This window comes from Myiozetetes cayanensis, unplaced genomic scaffold (genome assembly GCF_022539395.1).
Source record: "Myiozetetes cayanensis isolate MyiCay16 unplaced genomic scaffold, myiCay2020 scf1, whole genome shotgun sequence".
NCBI lineage: Eukaryota > Metazoa > Chordata > Aves > Passeriformes > Tyrannidae > Myiozetetes > Myiozetetes cayanensis.
The window spans coordinates 98266601-98273988 of NW_026086604.1; the positions used below are offsets into that span (position 1 = coordinate 98266601).

The 7388-nt window shown below is 41.2% G+C and overlaps 1 protein-coding gene across 1 annotated transcript in view; it reads right to left on the minus strand.

Annotated features, from left to right (window-relative positions):
• EGFR (epidermal growth factor receptor) overlaps positions 1–7388 on the minus strand; it is a 1326436-nt gene that overhangs the window by 63689 nt on the left and 1255359 nt on the right. The gene's annotated exons all lie outside the window — the stretch shown is intronic.

Genomic DNA, 7388 nt, shown 5'->3' on the forward strand with positions numbered 1-7388 from the left:
TCAGTGCATAATTGGCATATGAGGTGGTGCTTACACAGTTTTCACTGGTCAGGAAGCAAGTTTTTTAAAAATGTGGTGGGTGGTGTTTCTGTTTCTTTGATGTTTTCAAATGGGATCTAGTTATTTTAACTAGTTAGCTTTTTATATCTAATTCTCTTCTAAGGCTACCTCAAGGCTTCAGAGGAAATCAGACTTTATGTTGTCCAAGCTACTTCACCCATCTCCAATTAAAAAGAAAAAAGCTGTGTCCTCTGATAAAATGATATTCACCTTTCATGTTTATGATGTGAGAAATCCTCTTGATTCAGAAATGTAGAGTCCTTCCTTTCCACTTAGTAGAGAGTCTACTAGATGGTAGAAACATTAGGCCAATTAAGAGTGGGTGATTTGTTCTTATCTCTTCTGGATGCTGCATGATGGACGATAGTCAGAGTTATATGCACACATTTAGAATTAGCCTGGGGCATCACCCAAGATCATAAAATGAGACCAGTGATAATGGAGCAAGATTATATCTTCAGCAAAGTCCAAAGAAGGCACTTCTGGACTCCACCAAGAGAATAGACCTTACTGAAAGCTGTTTGTGCTCAAGTTGTTACTATAAACCACAGTGTTTTGCATGACGTAGGACAACTGTGAACAGCACAGGCTTACTTAAGAGGGGTACCAGGCAACCCCAGCCATTTGCTGGGATTGTTGCATGTACAGAGATTGCTCAGTCATTCCTCAGGTCAGGTTCTAACTAAACTTTATCACTAGCAACTACAAAGCTGTACAAAATTATATACGTGTGTATATGTATCCATTAATATTGCGTGACTTGGTGGAAGTGCAACTTCAGAAGTGCTTAGGACAACAAGGTATTCTCTGTGGGAGGTATCTAGTTTCCCCGTGGAAAATGCATGATGGGTTTTAGGCTAGAATTGGATGTATTTTGCTGCTTTGAATTACTGTATGGATGAATCAAGCTATTTTTGTCCTGTATCATCTCTGTGGTGTTGGTGAATAGTTATTTCTGCCTGCATGTTGCATTAAAATTCCTGTTAACAGTCAGGTTCTCTTCAACAGCAGATATTAATCTTTTTAAATAAAAATAAGCATGTGAAAATAATTCCTTTGTTATCAATACCTGTTTGGCAGCTTCACTCCTTGTGAAGCATATGCCTGGACAGGAGTCAGAGCTTCTTTTGAAAGAGATGGCCTGTTGCCATACCCCCTTGCTGTTTCTTTTCAATCTGACTGTAGTGCATCTTTGAGCTTTGTGGAGGGTTTTTTCCTCTCTCTCTACCTCTGTTTAATGCCTAGCAGTGGTGCTTTATACATTCAATAAGAATGTCTAAAAATACAGGGATTTGGGAAACTGTAGGTGTTCTTGTCTCTATTGCTGGTGTAGGTAGAATGAGCACCCCAGAGAAAAATATTGTTTTGTATGAAGTAACAGCTGCTGTTGCTGTAGGTGCTGAGTGAGGCTGTGCTGCAGTCATTAATCTTGTATTCCTCCTGTAGCCTTTCACTAATGAGAAATAAAAGCAACAACATCACTGTTTGGAGATTAGAAATGGAGATGGCACTATTCAGGAAGGAAGACCCTAATCCACTACTGATAGTAGCTGGGCATCTTTTCAGATAAAGCTTGGACTTTTGAGCTAACACTGCTTAACTAGTGAAATAGTGAAAAAGTGTCTGGGTGCTTTCACTAGTTGCTGCGTTTTGAACAGGGGGTGACCTTCATGTGCATGTTCATAGTAACTGGCTGGGGGTTATACAACAATATACCATTCCTTGTTGAACCTACCAGCAGCTAGAACCTGTTCACAGCTGTGTGTACAACAGCAGAAAGCTCCCATCACAAGCTAGTTTATTATACATTGTCAGTGTGCAGCTAGTACGCAAAGGAATGATTGCAATGAGAAAAATCATTAAGTACTTATAAACATCATGTTTTACACTTGCTCGAAATTTTAAGATCTGTTGGGAACAAAATTACACCTTCCAAACCCAAAAATATAGGAGAAACGTGAACAATGTGCGCTGTGCTTCTCTGAACTACCAATGTTTTGATAGTAGTTACTCATTCCTCTCTGCCAGATATTAACCTGGCAGTATATCTGCAGGGACACCTACAGAAGTTCTTCATAGCACCTTCAAGATTAGCTCTTTGGGAAATTCCATGTAAGAAAGACTACAGGCAGTCAGGATATTATAGTGGTTTGCTATGTGCTCTGTGGGAAGAAAGTGAGTGCCCTGGATAGTTAGAGAGCCTATTGTGTGTGCAGTGGTGATGCACCAGGCAAACTGGGTGGCTCTGAAGCCCTCTGGAGAAGCTGGTTAAGGAGGGTTCTGACATGCAGCCACTGCACCATGTTACATGTTATGCGACATTCATTCCAGTTGTCCTATATGCCTCCTGGCAGTCCCACTACAGAAAATAGCTTTTGCACGTGCACAGCACGCCTGTGTACTCCTCAGTGTGCTATGGGAAACGCAGACCAACCCTTCCATAAGGGAGGAGAGAAGGACTTATGGATCTTATCTATCTGGACTTCTGTAAGGCCTTTGAGATAGTCCCCCACAACGTCCTTTTCTCTAAATTGGAGACAGAGAGATTTGATGGGTGGATAAGGAATTTGGTTGCATCTGCAGACTAGTGGTCAATGGCTCATCTGGATGGAGATTGGTGACAAGTGGGTGTCCCTCAGGGGTCCGTGCTGGGACCAGTGCTGTTTAACAGCTTCATCAATGACAGACAACAGCATGGAGTGCACCCTCAGCAAGTTTGCGGGCGACACCAAGCTGAGTGGTGCAGTTGACGTGCTTGAGGGATAGGATGCAATCCAGAAGGACCTAGATTAGCTCAAGAAGTGAGCCAAACACAGTAGTTTATCCTCCAACTTCCTACATCATTGCCAAGGGATAATCCATGTGGTCAGCAGTCATGGCAATTGCTTTACTTATTTTACGCCTTGAATTTGATATTTGGAGTGTAAAAAAAGGGAGGCCAAGGTTTAAATTGCATAAAATAAGGCTTCTACAGCCAATGTTGTTAGGGTGCGTAATTCTTTTTGATTTCAAATGCTTCTGAAAGTCAGAGCCTATTTCCACATTGTGGACCCAAAGCACTCTAGTTTTCAAATGTAATGAGCACCAAAATTTGGCCAGTCAAGACTGGAAACTGAGACCTCTCTATCAGATTGTTTATATAAGATATCACAAAAAAGCTTCCCATGGTTCCTCTAAGGTTCCTGTTTGTTTGTAGTTCCACAGCTTCCCACAGCCTTTTCATGGCACACACATATTACACGTACATTTCAGTATGAAGTGTGTGCATGAACAAATGTTTTTAGCAAAGTCCAACACCCACAGCTTGAATGGTGTTCCTCTATTGCATATCAGCTAATAGAAAACCAAGTATTCTCAGTATTATTGGGTTCTGCCTTGAACCATGGGAAGAAACCTTCTGTATGTAAACACAGGGATTGGAGCTAAGACTGACCAGATGGAATGGAAGAAAAAAAAGGACTCATCTGTATTTTTGGAATTACAAAATGGTACGAACTGGAAGCAGGATGTACCAGCTACCTGGTTGTTGGGTGAGGGTGCAGCATTTTGCGGTGGAGGCATGTTATAATAAGAAGTTGAAGGATTCCACTGTGATTCAACAGCTGGTTCAATCAAACCAGCTGAAACTGCCTTCAGTACCATCCTGGACCAGATTTTTCAGAAGAATTCAGCAGCTTGGTAGCTAAGCCCTTTTGCAAAACATCTTGCCACTTACTGTCACAATAGAAGCTGCTGGATGCTGACCACTTCAGAGAAGCTGGACCAAATGCGAGATGCCAGGCACTTGAAACTCTGGCACTGGGCTCTGTAGAGAATTCGATCCATTATGTGCTGCTCCACTTCAAAGTGGTTAGCAGCTTGTGACAACCGTACAGCATCACAGCAAATGTCACTTTTTGTGCAAACATTTAACCAACATAAAGCAGCTTTTTAGCGTGGTAGTAAATTTTGCCCAAATCTCAATTTGCTTTGATTTTTTTGATTTGTTTAAATATCTTTTAGAATTTTCACTGAATGGAAAAGAAATACTGGCTTTGGGCCTTTCTGATTAAAGTATTTACAAAATATTTCAGTGTAGTTTGGGTGCAGGAATGACACAGGAAAGTAGTGTTTCCTCACCAGTCTTGTTTACTGTTTTCTGATACAACAAAAAGAACATTATTATGACAAGTTTAAAACCAGAGAGACAAAACCTATTCTTCTGAGATTTTCTTTGCTTTATGCACAGTTTCATGTTTTAATTTTGGGAGAAGAGAAAGGACATACACCTTCTCAAAGGAAAAGAGGAAGACATTTTAGCACAAAGAGCTGAAGTTCAGCTCTGCAGTCTCGGTTCAGACCCATCTCCAGCTTTCAGTATAATCTTTCTATGCCTTTTTTTTTTTTTTTTAAATCAAAACCAGGAATTATACAGCTGTTGAGATAAGAATAATTAAGAACAATGCATTTCCTTTTAAAGCTCCTCAAAGGGTAACCTCTAATAAGATGAATTGAGCGTCTCATTCAGGCCACACACAAATGATAGCTCATATTTAGTAACAACATTTTTTGGGGTAAAGATAAGCTAATTTTGCTCAAGAGCAGAGGGTGGTCTTTAAGCCTTGCATTTGTCAAAGAAACAAGCACTTTTTTATCTATAGCATATAATCGTCCACAGCTCAAGAGGAATAATATAGGGGGAGGGAAATTCAGGCAATGTATTTATGTTGGAGCTTAGGCCTGAGCATTTGAACAGAGCACAAAGTTAAAGAGACAGTGGGCTGTTTTGGGAAACCTCACTTGCAATCTGACATTTATATGTGCTGATGCTGTTGCTCCCATAGGTACTCAGCCTTGCAAATAAGAGCTGTGTGATCTGTGATCTGGGTGCCACAGAGCTCATTTGGATTTATAGGGAAACTGAAAATCAGTTTCTCATAGCTTTCACATCTGTTGCTTTTTTTAATGCCCTTTTATTTCTATGGAAAAGTTTCTCTATTGATCTACACAAAACATCAGTAACATCATCACAGCAGAAGTGAACCTGCAGGATACTGGGGGATCCCTATGGTCCTCTGTTACCCACCTCAGATCTGCTGGAAGGTGTGCCCTCTGGCTGGTTAGCAGTGGATAAATGCCCTGGCAGTATCCAGAAAGACACAGTCAGATAAAGCATTAGGACCTGTGTCTGGTATGTGGTCCCTTTTGTTCTGAACATCTGTTAATGTGACTGCAGTTTGCTCTAATGCACGCTAGTGTGAATCCAGAGAAACATAGTGAGGATGCTCCTTGGTAGCCTTTGTGTAGCGTCTTGGAGAGCAGTTCAGTCTAGTCCTAGTTCTCTGTGCTCAGGAAACTGGCCTCATTTGAAGAGTTCATGGGAGAAAGCCTAAATATGAAGAAAAGGCAAGACATAGTGCAAAACATGCCAGTGACAGGTTCTCCTCCTCCCCTAAAGACATTCCACCTGAAAAAAGAGAAGTACCAGCTGGAGTTATAAATGATTCCAACTCCTAATTGCCAAATGCTTCCCCTCTCCCCTTTGTATCTGTTACAGATGCATCATTCACATATGAATGTTTCCTGGAATTTGATTCCAGAGATTTGAGCCTGTGAAGTTTTGGGGCCAGACTCACTCAAATGGAACTCCCAGGGAGCTGAAATTGCTTCTCTGTTTAAATCAAGAGGCTTATCAGGGAATGCTAAATGATTTTTTTACAGCTACGAGTCAAAAGATCTAACTAGTCTTCTCCTTGCTATTTGCTGCATAGCTTTCAAATTGAAAGAAAAACCCAAAATTAACAACAACATTTAAAAAAAAAAAAAACGAAAACAAAACAAAAAAAACCTCTTTCCAGTCCCCCTGGTCCTCCAGACAGCCAAGTCTGTTTCTGTCACCACCCTTCTAATTACTGGAAAGACCCCATTTGGCTTGAGAGATCAATGCAGGATTGTTTTACACCAGCACAGATATTTTGCCTGCTTAAGCAGAATCTGAAAAAGTAACAGAGTGATCCATTAGCCAATGAAAGAGTGTTCAATCAAGCAGTGCTCTGTGTTTCTCCAGCATTTTTCACCCGGAGCAATTAAGTATTCATTGATTACAAGCATTAATTAGGTCTAATCACATGCCTGCAAATGAGGCGTTATGGAAACATGAAAATGAGTGCTGTGTTTTGAAGTGGATTTTGGTGGTGAAGAAGGAGATGGGCATCTCATGGGATTCCCAGGAAACCCTCATGCACAAAATTCATAAAGACAAGGTGCTGATCATCTCCCAAGAATCAGGCCCTGCTGGTCCCTCCCAGGCAGGGCTGTCAAACACTGAAGTCTCTGATTTTCTTTTTAGCTGAACTTCAAACACTACTCCATGTTACTCCATTATAATGAAATGGAGCACAACAGGGGAGAACAGGCAAGTGAGCTGGAGGCCTTGCAGCACTGAGATCAGTGCCACAGCCATCCTGGCCAAGGACCACACACTGAATGGGGAACTGCTGGGGACAGGAGTAGCTCAAAGCAGTTGCAGAGTTTGCCAGACTCCCTAGGACTACCTGGTGTGATTATGCTGTAATTTTTAATCCAAAGGTTGTTTTTCTCTTTTTTCTTTGTTTGTCTGCTTTGTTTGTTTGCTTTTTTGTCAATTCAATTTATACATATACCTATATGTATTTAACGATTTTAATTAAAGGCAAAGTCATCTGGTTTGTGCCTTAGGCTGAAAAGTAGCTTACTAAAGCTCTGTTAGCAACTCTATACCTGTCTGTGCTTTCTGTTCCTACTAGGTTGTTATTTGATGCATTCATAGCATGGCTATAAGACAATGTCTAAACACATAAAAGGGCTTTTCTTTCCCAAGCCTGGTCCTACTTTTCACAAACTCAGCCTCTTGTTTTACACACTCCTCCATTCCACTCTAATTTCCACTGTTTAATCTCACCCAGCTCTTTGTGTCCCTTCCCTCAGCAGGACACAAAAAAAAAAAAAAAAAAAAAAAAGCAGCATCATTTTGTAATGTTGCAAAGTTGGGTGGGTTCATAGGAAAATATCAAAACAACAAAAAGGAAACCCAATCCTTTCTCCCAGTACCCATGGCTTGATTCCAGGGCTGAGAAAAGAAAAAACTGCAAGCCTGCCTTCACAAGGGCTAGCCTGGACACCTGGCTACATGGCTGCAAGGCTGCCAAATTGCTCTTCGGGAACAGCATAAATCATGAGTGATTTATGGATCCTCCCCACAGTGTGCCCACACTTAGCTTTTTGCATATCCCTACACCTACTCCCTCTCTAAAAGTTAATCAAGTGCAAGGAGACAGGGAGACCCAACGTGGCTGCATGAGTAAAATCAG